Here is a 10,634-nt window from a genome sequence, read left to right on the forward strand (position 1 = left end):
TATCCAAATTATACCTCATCAGATTTAGGAACTGTCAGATTTAGACCCAATCACCCACTTCATGATGTTCATCTGTAAACTCCTCATTTTCAATTCCCTGCAAACTTCTCATTAAAATTCCTTATGCACTCAAATTGCAGCACCATTTCGGGTGGAATGTTCCAGATTCTGACAACTGTCTGTTCATCGAGAAACTACTGAAGTCCTTTTTGACTCTGGGATTACAAAGGGCTGAATTGAAAGATGAGATGCTGGTCCTGAGCTCCCATCGAGATGCATTCGAACAGTACAGGAGGCTGAGGGCAGTGTAGGTATGAGCAGACAATGAAAATGACAGGGCTGCACTGTGAGGGCTGCTTGGCTCAATGAGAGTGTTTTGGAGTTGGGTGTAAACAGAGCAAGGGGAGACAGGGAGAAGGTGAACCACAGCTTCAGTTTTAGTTCACGCCATTCAGAAATTCACGTGATCTCAATGGGAACAGGAAAGTTGTAAGCAATACCTGCTGAGTTTTTTTTTAAAACAAATTTTATAGTATAAAATGTCAGCTTAAGTAAAGATCAGGGCTTTTGATTATAATAGAAATGTCTGAAGAGAAGGAAGGTTGCTAGCTCATTTAGATTCTCCTAATGGGAGTAACGAGCTGATACTAGAGAGACATTGTGACAGGAGCCCTTAGACCAGTGGTGTGCTCCTCTTGCACAATGTGGGAAATAAGGGACACTTCCAGTGTCTGTGACGGCTATGTGTGCAGCAAGTGTGTCCATCTGCAGCTACTGGGAAACTGTTTTTCAGACCTGGAGCTGAGAGTGAACTCACTGTGGAGCAATACTGAGAATGTTATGGACAGTACGTTTAGTGAGTTAGTCACACTGCAGGTGAGGGTGCCACAGGCAGAAAGGGAATGGGTGACCATCAGATCAAGTAAATGGTCAGGAAGGACCCCATTGATCGTTCCCCTTTTCAAACATATATTGTGTACCGCTTGGGATTCTATAAGGGGGGAACAGGTGGGGTGGACTCAGGGGAAATCAGCAACAGCCAGGTTTATGACACTACAGATAGCTCCGCTGCACAGAATGGGAGGAGGGAGAAAGGCAGAGCTATAGTGACAGGAGATCCACTAGTCAGGGTCAGAGACAGGCGTGTCTGTGGCCACAGACATGAATCCAGGACAGTGGAATTGAACCCAGGTCCATTTATTGATAAGTGCACAGACCAATAAAGGTCAGCGTCCCAAATGCAGCCTTCAGCACTTGAGCACCCTGAAACTCTACTTTCCAGGGTTTGTGCACTTGTTCTGAGCCCTTCAGTGGGATTGCAGGGGATAGGGAGAAAACAGGAACAGCGTTGTATTGTAGATCTACAAAATAACGGTCACCCTTCCCTCTCTGTCTCCCCCATCGTACCTCCTCCCCACCGCAGGGAAAACACCGTGTGTATTTACCCTATCCATGCCCCTACTGATTTTATAAACCTCTATAAGGTCACCCATTAGCATCTGACGCTCCAGGGAAAACAATGTATTCATCCTCTCCCTGTAGCTCAAATCGTCCAACCCTGGCAGCATGCTTGTAATACTTTGCTGACCCCTTTCAAGTTTCACAATATTGTTTTGATAGGAAGGAGACCAGAATTGCACGCAATATTCTGAGCGTGACCTAACCAATGTCCTGTACAGCCGCAATACGACTTCCCAACTCCTATACTCAGTGCTCTGACCAATAAAGGAAAGCATACTAAACACCTTCTTCACTATCCTATCTACCTGCTACTCCACTTTCAAGGAGCTATGAACCTGCACTCCAAGGTCTTTTTGTTCAGCAGCACTCCCGAGGACCTTACCATTAAGTGTATCCATCCTGCTAATATTTGCTTTCCCAAAATGCAGCACCTCACACTTATCTAAATTAAACTCCATCTGCCAGTCCTCAGCACATTCAACCATCTGATCAAGATCCCATTATAATCTGAGGTTATCCTCTTCACTGTCCGCTACACCTCCAATTTTGGTGTCATCTTACTAACATTACTTCCTATATTCACATCCAAATCATTTATATAAATTATGAAAATTAGTGGATCCAGCACCGATCCTTTTTGACACCCCACTGGTTTTTTTTTAGATTACTTAGTGTGTAAACAGGCCCTTCGGCCAAACAAGTCCACACCGACCCGCCGAAGCGCACCCACCCTGACCCATTCCCTTACATATACCCCTGCACCTAACACTACGGGCAACTGAGCATGGCCAATTCACCTAACCTGCACATCTTTGGACTGTGGGAGGAAACCCACGCAGACACGGGGACAATGTGCAAACTCCACACAGTCAGTCACCTGAGGTGGGAATTGAACCCAGGTTTCTGGCGCTGTGAGGCAGCAGTGATAACCAGTGTGCCACCGTGCCGCCCAAGGTCTCCAATCTGAAAAGCAAACTTCCACCACCACCCTCCTGTCTTCTACCTTTGATGAACTTTTGTATCCAAATGGCTGGTTCTCTCTGTACTCCATGAGATCTAACCTTGCTGACCAGTCTCCCATGGGGAAGCTTGTTGAACGCCTTACTGACAACCACGTAGATCATTTCCACCGCTTTGCCCTCATCAATCCTCTCTGTTGTTACTTCAAGAAAATTGACTCAAATTCATGAGACGTGATTTCTCACACACAAAACCGTTATTAATATCCAGGACTTAACTCTGTACATTGGGGTCTGTGTCACCCAGTTATGGGTGTTAATATTCTGGATAAAGTTCCCATACACCAGCTTTGTGTTGGTGACTGTGAACTGAGTCGTCTTAATAAAACCAACACAGATGAGTTCCTTTGGAAAGGCAGTCCCAATATCCCTCAACCCCCTCGCATCTGCTCTGTCTCCTCCTTCCCCACCGTAGACAGTAAGTGGGAGGAGCTCATGGAGTTTCCATGTGAGTGAGATTGAGAAAATCTTCCCTTCTTTCCACTAGCCCACCAAGAAATGGTGGTAGTGTCCTTACCTCTGGACCAAGAGAATCGGGTTCAGAGTTTGGTAACAGCATCTTTGAAGAGGCTGATTAGTAAACCTGCCCAAGCCACCAGACCATACTGTCTCCCAGCTGTCCCTGCCTGAGCCTCTAAACAGAACCTTCCTGTAGTTTCTCTCCTGTCAGACTCTCCCATTGCTCAGTTTGTCCAGGATCCCTTCTTGCTGCTGCACTGATCCTCTCCCTCACTGACCTGTCCATCCCCCAGTGTCCTCCACATTCATTCATTGTTTACAATCCCATTGTCCCAGTCCTCCAGCCCCGCCCCCTCCACTCTATTGGGTGCAGCTGCTGTCAATCACCCAGGCACCTGTGTGATCTGGAGCATGCTCTGTAGGAGGGGAGACCAGTGCACGGGCGCAGTGCTGGCCAATTGTTGGCGTATGTGCAGTATGGGTCAGTGCCAGGGAGAGAGGCTGTGGATGTGTGGGATTGATCTGTCACTGGCTCCTCCCTCCCTTCCTCCCTCTGAGAACAGGATCCAGGGGAATAGTCCCTGCCCTGGTATCGTGACAAATGGTCGGCATATCAGTGGGGGAGCATTTTGCAGAAAGCTATCAGAACTCGGGTGAAGATTCAGGAATGTTATGGAAAGGAACAAAGGTGGGCCTGCAATTAAAGTTCTAATTTGGTTCATTTTAGTTCAACCAGATATGATTTGTCCAATGTGTGGAGGATGGCTCTCATCAGAGGGTCGGTGTGGGGGAAATAGATAAGAGGTTCCAGATTGGGAAAAAAAAATCAATGTGGGTCTGACCAGGAAGGAAACCCTGGAAGGTGGGGGGAGGATTCACCAACACCCAGGAGGCTCCCAGTCAGATTCATTGATTTGATTAGATTAGATTTCCTGCAGTGTGGAAACAGGCCCTTCAGCCCAGCCAGTCCACACCGACCCTCGGAAGTGTAGCCCACCCAGACCCATTTCCCTCTGACTAATGCACCTAACACTCTGTGCAATTTAGCATGGTTAATTCACCTGACCTACGCATCTTTGGATTGTGGGAGGAAACTGGCGCGCCCGGAGGAAACCCACGCAGACACGGAGAGAACATGCAAATTCCACACAGACAGTCAACCAAGGCTGGAATCAAACCTGGGATCCCAGTGCTGTGGGGCAGCAGTGCCGTCGTGCCACACCTTTGTTTTGGCTCTTAGCCTGCAGGCAGGAGCGAGGAAGCTGAATTCAACGAGAGGAGAGAGTACTAGAACTGGGTGTGGAGGAAAGGAGTGAGGAGATTGGTTTGGATTTCAGTTCACAGAAGAGAGAAACTGTGAGACTGCGAATTAAAGCTTTGGGGGAACAAAGAAACCACAATTTAATCCTATGATTGTCTTATGAATTTCCATCCTGTATTAACAGTGGTGAATTGTTTTCTCTGTTGTCGGGTATTGAAAGGGCGGATTTGTGGATGAGAAATTCAAATTGAATTTCATGTTCCGTTTTGATAGTCACTTGATCCGTGGCGATCTGAATATCATTGACCTTTTCATGTGGAAGGAAAGGTGTGTATTCTGTCCGTGGGCGAATATTTCAAATCTCAATGTGACTGGAAACATGACTGAGACACAGCCAAGTCCATGTTAGTGTGGTGACTGTGGAGAGCGATTTCATTTGTTTTTTAAAGTCAGAAAATACATGTCACATTTCCCAGGAACAATTAAGTTACAGATTTGTTTTGTATGAGGACAAGTTTTTAATTAACCATGCAACCAGAAAGACACAAGGATACCTGCACCATGGAAAATACTATGAAAACGGGATTGTTGTAAAGGAGTTAATTATCGATCATGGCTTGTAATCCGTTGGCGTTGTCACGTTGGTTCCAGTGCCATGGGGAGACACTGGAAATGTGATGAATGGAGTGTAGGTTTCAGTTATTAAACTGGAAAAAGTGCAGAAGAAATGGGCTCAGGGGTCTGAGTTAGAGGGAGAGGTTGGACAAGCGAGGATTTTCTTTTGTTTAGAGCCGAGGAAACAGAGGGGAGATCTATTTCTGGAAGTGTATAATATTGTGACAGGCTTGAGTAAGGTGAATGCACTCAGTCGTTTTCCCAGGAAATCAAGGAGTGGAGGGCATCAGTTTCAGGTTAGAGGAGAAATTCTGAAAAGGAACCTGAGGGGCAACTGTTTTACACAGAGGATGGTATGTATATGGAATGAGCTGCCAGTGGAAGTGGTTGGGGTGGGTACATTAACAACATGTAAAAGACATTTGGACAAATACATGGATAGCAAAGGGTCAGAAGCAGATGGGCCAAGTGTGCAGGGAAATGGGGTTCGCGTGGATGGACATATTGGCCGGCATGGGCCAGTTTGGTCCAATGTGCCTGCCTCTGCTGTAGGACTCTGATTCCAAGTATATTTACTATTTCTCCCGCTATCTCTGGTAGCACCCTGGGATGTATTCCATCAGGGCAAAGAGACGTGTCTACCTTTAGCTCCATTAGCTTACCCAGCTCTAACACTTTCGTGATAATGATTGTTTCTTGGTCCTTGCCTTCCTCCGTCTCCTTATCAATTACTGCCATGTTCTTCGTGTTCTCCACTGTGAAGACTGACTGCTGTGTACTCATATTCCTGAACCCTGCTGGATAGGAATAACCAGGTACAGAACTCTGAGAGGTCGTCTTTGAGTCTTTATTGATGAAACATGGCAGTTACCTGGATAGTGTCCATGCAGAACACCTCCAGGAAGCATCAGGTAACTCCCAGCCTGTCCGATGTATGGCTCCCATTCTTATACCTTTGTGGTTTGTGGTTTTGAATGGACGCTGTCTCTCAGTATTATCTCCATGGCATTGGCAGTTAAAAAGTCGAGTTCAGCTCAGCACTTTGTGGTTAAACCACATACCCCTCCCCCACGGGCCTGTGGCTCAGTCAAGTATCTGACAGGCACTTCAGTTGCAGTGGGGCTGTCTGCCAGGATTCTGATGTGGAAGAGCCGGTGTTGGAGCGGGGTGGGCAAAGTTAAAAACCACACAACACCAAGTTATAGTCCAACAGGTTTATTTGGAAGTACAAGCTTTTGGAGTGTGCTGTGATTTTGAACTTGATCAGGATTATCTCTATGGTAACAGTTAAGTGCTTCAACAATTACAGAGGCCATATGTTCCTCACACAATAGGTTCCCCTCTAGCAGGGTAAACTGCTATTCTGGCCCTGGGGATAGCTACTTATTGCTTTTCTCCCCCAATCCCATCTAGGTTTCTGTTGATCTTTAAAGTTATTCTAATCTCCTAGTTTCTCCTTGGTCTTTGCCAATTTGAATGCTTTCTATTTCAGTTTGATAGACTCCCTTATTTCCTTAGTCGTCCATGGCAGATTACTCCTTTTCCTACAGTCCTTCCTTTTCACTGATATATACTTTTGCTGAGCAGTTTGAAAACATTTTTGATATTCCTCCACTGGCTGTCAACTGTCCCAACCTAAACTCTTTGCTCCCAGTCTACATTAGCCAACTCCTGCCTCATCCTATTGTAGTCTCCTTTGTTTAAGCACAGTATCTTGGGATTGGATTTAATCTTCCCGCTTTCCATCTGTGTTCTAAATTCAACCAGATTAATGACAAGTCTTTTTATCAGATTACGAGGTGAGGTGATGTTACCTGGGTGTTTTGGTTTTCATCGTCAGAGACCTTGGCTTTGTAATAAAGTACAGGATAGGTATTCAAAACAAAGTATTCTGGACAGTGTGAATGTACTACACAGTCTAAAACCATAAATCACTGTCTCCCCTCAGTTTACATGATTTGGAGATGCCAATGTTGGACTGGGGTGTATAAATTTAAAAATCTCACAACACCAGGTAAGAGTCCAAAAGGTTTAATTGGTAACACACTAGCTTTCAGAGCGTTGCTCCTTCATCATAATCCAATTAAACCTGTTGGACAAGAACCTGTTGTTGTGTGATTTTTAACTCCCCTCAGTTTAAAATTGCAAAATCATTATCTCCCACACGCTTCCTCACTATCTAAGTTTGGAACGCTAATCCACCTGACTATCCTGCTTTGTCAAAAAATCTCCTTTGGTGAAGGTGGTGAGTTTTGGATTCAGCTTTCCAGTTATTATCGTCAGAAGATAAGCACTGGGCAGAGGAGAGGCAATGCAGCCTTTCGAACCAGCTCCACCATTTAATACGGTGATGATTGAGCTCACCTCGGTCTCAGCTGGATTTTCCCACCTGCTCTCTCTCACCCTTCAACTCATTGCAAAATCAACATCTCTATCTCTTCAGTAAATTTGGTCATTGTCCTGGCAGCCACCGCATTTTGAATAGGGAATTCCACAGATTCACAGCACATTGAGATAGGTACATTCTTCTTCATGAGTATAGAATAGAATCCCTACCATGCAGAAACAGGGTAATCATCCATGGAGTCCACACCAATCCTATAATGAGCATCCCATTCAGACTCACCCGTTCCCTGTACTTCCCATGGTTAATGGCTTAACCTGCACACGCATGGATACTGTGGGCAATTTAGCATCGCCAATCTACTTAACCTGTACATCTTTGGACTGTGGGATGAAACTGGAGCACCCAGAGGAAACCCGCACAGATACGGGGAGAACATGTAAACTCCACACAGTCGCTTAAGGCTGAAATCAAATCCAGGTCCCTGACGCTGTGAGTCATCAATGCTAACCATTGAGCCACCTCTGCTTAAAATCTGCTCCTCCTATTAACCTCTCCACACCCCAGTTGGCTGAATCTATATTCCTTACATCAGAAAATCAGATTGTGGAAGCAGATGTCTCAGTAAAACCCAGTGACAGTACATATGTTCTGTGTATCTGAATGGGGATACTATACACAACACCATCCAGTCCACACTTTTCTTTCACTTTCCTGAGACAGGGCTCCAGTGGCTTCATGGGGACTACAACTCCAACAATCCCTGAGGCAGGGACCACACGTGTGCAGGGAAACCAGGCACTGTACATGTCCAGAATGTGGGTGGGTTTTGGAAATGTGCTTTGGGTAAGTATACTTTGCGGAAAATATTTCACACTGTGATTGGCTGGAGGAGGAATGTATCTGATTATAATATTGATCTGTTGGGGGGTTAAAGTGTCACTACACCCATGTAGGGCCACTCTCCATCCCCAATTCATTGTAATGCTGGGAATCACCTAATGGGGAATGAAGAAGGATCTGACCCATTCTCACAGACTGAAGGTTCCTCTTCTGTCCAGGATCTGCCACCTCCCTTTCTGTTTCCGTCTGTTTCATTCTGCTGTTACATTATTGACTTGCAGCAACTGAAGGGAAAGGAAGTGAACCCAGAAAGGGTGCAGAGTCTAACCAGGGACGGGACGTGGTGGCATGAATCTGTTTATCAGTAACACCATGAGAATGTGGAGGGTGTACATTAGGGGGTAGTAGAGTCAGAATGGTGGGAGAGAGTAAGTGGGCTGGAGGGTTACAGCTTTGGGGGAAGGAAGGGGAAAAGATATTCCAGAGAAACTAGAATTGTCTGTTCTGAATTTCTAATCTGTACATATTCCTTTATACAGGGTGCTAGATGGTGAAGATTTGCAGACTGAACTCTCAAAATCACGTGCAGGTCGTGATTAAGTTAACCAGCATTTGAAGAAGCAAAGATGGAGAATCACTGGGCCAAAATCCTGCAACACTCTCCCTCCCAGCATTGTCGGTCTATCTGCACCAAATGGACTGTGAATGGTTCAAGACAGCAGCTCACGACCATCTTCTCAAGGGTAACGAGAGATGGGGAATAAATGCTGGCTGAGCCAGTGATGCCCATATCATGGAAATGGGTTCTATCTCTAGTCGCTGAAACCCAGTTGATGTTACTGCAGGATGAAGGGGGAGGCTGAGTACATCCTCCAGGAGGCAGCATCATCACATTACCTCTGCCTGCACCTACACAGCAACGCCACTGGAACAAAAGGCAGTGAAACCAAAGGAGGACTTAGATATAGTTCTTCGAGGTAAAGCCATGAAAGGGGATTGGAACACAGCAGGAACAGGAGACTGAGCTGGATGGTCAGCTGTTTCCCATTGAATGGTGGAGCAGGATTGAAAGGCTGAATGGCCTCCTGCTGCTATCTCCCAGGTATGTATATAGTCATGGAGCCCGGGTAGGAAGAAGTGGGCAGGGATTCTCCAGGCGATTGCACTTCCACAACAGTTTTCAGTGAGGGATGGTTTGATGGATTTTATTTAACATTTATCTTTAACACAAGGTTTCTAAATGTTGGCTTTAAAATGTTGTAAAAGTTTTTTGCACAGCAAATAAAATTAAAGAAAATAAATTGAACTGTCTTAAATCTAATGCAAATTTCAAAATACGAACACATTTGAATTCACATGCATTATAAATTTGATTTCTCTTCAAGAAAACCAGTGAAAGGCGATATAGAATTCTTGAAAAGCCTACACATTTGAATGAAAAAGCAATTCCTTCCAAAAAATGTTTGCACGTCTGAATCTTTCTTTCAATTCAATAATCCTGCAAATAGTTTATAATTGTCAGTTGATCTCTCTGAATGAGTACCTAATCAATGTCAATGTAACCAGCTGAAACATTAACATCAGATTGATAACTAGGTGTTAAAGAGCTTATTTGAAGTGAACAAATGTCTGGAATTTACTTGAATTCCACCAGAAAACATTCTTGAATCATAATACAAGAAATGAGATATGTGAAAGATGTGCAAACCTTATTTTTAAATGATAAACTCCAATATTTTCAAAGCATTTCAATCTTACGGTCAAAATGAACAGGTGAATGGAAAAATAAAAACAAGTATCTGACAATTCATAAACTGAACAACAATTACAAATTCACTTTGATCAAAGGACAGAGTAATATTTAGATGAATCACAACATTTAGTTACAAAGTAGGCAATCAGCTGACTGACAAGTAATAGATGGTAGAGTTTGTTAGTTTACTGAAGAAGGTATCAACTTTATTTCAAATTTATAGCATGAGAGAACAATGTTTAATGTGTTTCAATTGTTTGGACTTGCCCCTTTGTAACAAAAAAAAATCAATCTAATTACTTAGACATCGTAATCTTGAATTCTGCAACAGTTTCAAATATTCTCCAGGAATTTATAAGTGACAGAATTCGATACAGATATCCCCACTATCCGAAATTAAAGCATTATTATGAAACCTTACATAATCTGAAAAGGCGTTAGTCGAAGAAGCATTAATTTATATGGGAAACATGTCCCCTTTTTTCGTAAAAGTGAAAATCCTCTTCAGATTTCTTTCACTTAGAGAAAACAGGGACAGATTAAAGTCTTTTGTAAAAGCAAAGTGGCTAAAGCGAATTTTCCAACACATTTTTCTTGGTAACCTGGCAATCTGATAAGTATCAGATTTTGTGATTATTGATATAATAGATAAAAGCAGATCTAATGTTGGATTGAATAGCAATTCAGTCTGTGCTTAGGTACTCTCTAATCAACATTCAGAGCAGCTCTTGATATATTTCTGTTGGAGGTGTGAGTTGAAACCTTCCCTCGGGTTTAGTAATAGAGATACTACCACAGCTCCATAAGCTCCTTTCATAATGTTCCCACTCAGGACGGCAGGACTGCAATATTGTGTTTCATTGTAGTTTCTCAAATGAA

General features: G+C 43.9%; 1 long non-coding RNA gene across 2 annotated transcripts in view; it reads left to right on the top strand.

The window, feature by feature from the left end:
* The window catches only part of LOC140487232 (uncharacterized), a 31,369-nt gene extending 20,965 nt beyond the window's left edge, over positions 1-10,404 (top strand). The window contains exons 5-6 of one of the 2 annotated variants that reach the window (XR_011962815.1): positions 7,883-8,005; positions 8,542-10,404. This is a non-coding gene — a long non-coding RNA (uncharacterized lncRNA). The remainder of the gene's footprint in view (positions 1-7,882; positions 8,006-8,541) is intronic. The other variant, XR_011962816.1, reaches the window with a different exon arrangement.
* The last annotated feature ends 230 nt before the right edge of the window (positions 10,405-10,634 follow it).

The sequence above is a fragment of the Chiloscyllium punctatum genome, chromosome 16 (assembly GCF_047496795.1).
Source record: "Chiloscyllium punctatum isolate Juve2018m chromosome 16, sChiPun1.3, whole genome shotgun sequence".
NCBI lineage: Eukaryota > Metazoa > Chordata > Chondrichthyes > Orectolobiformes > Hemiscylliidae > Chiloscyllium > Chiloscyllium punctatum.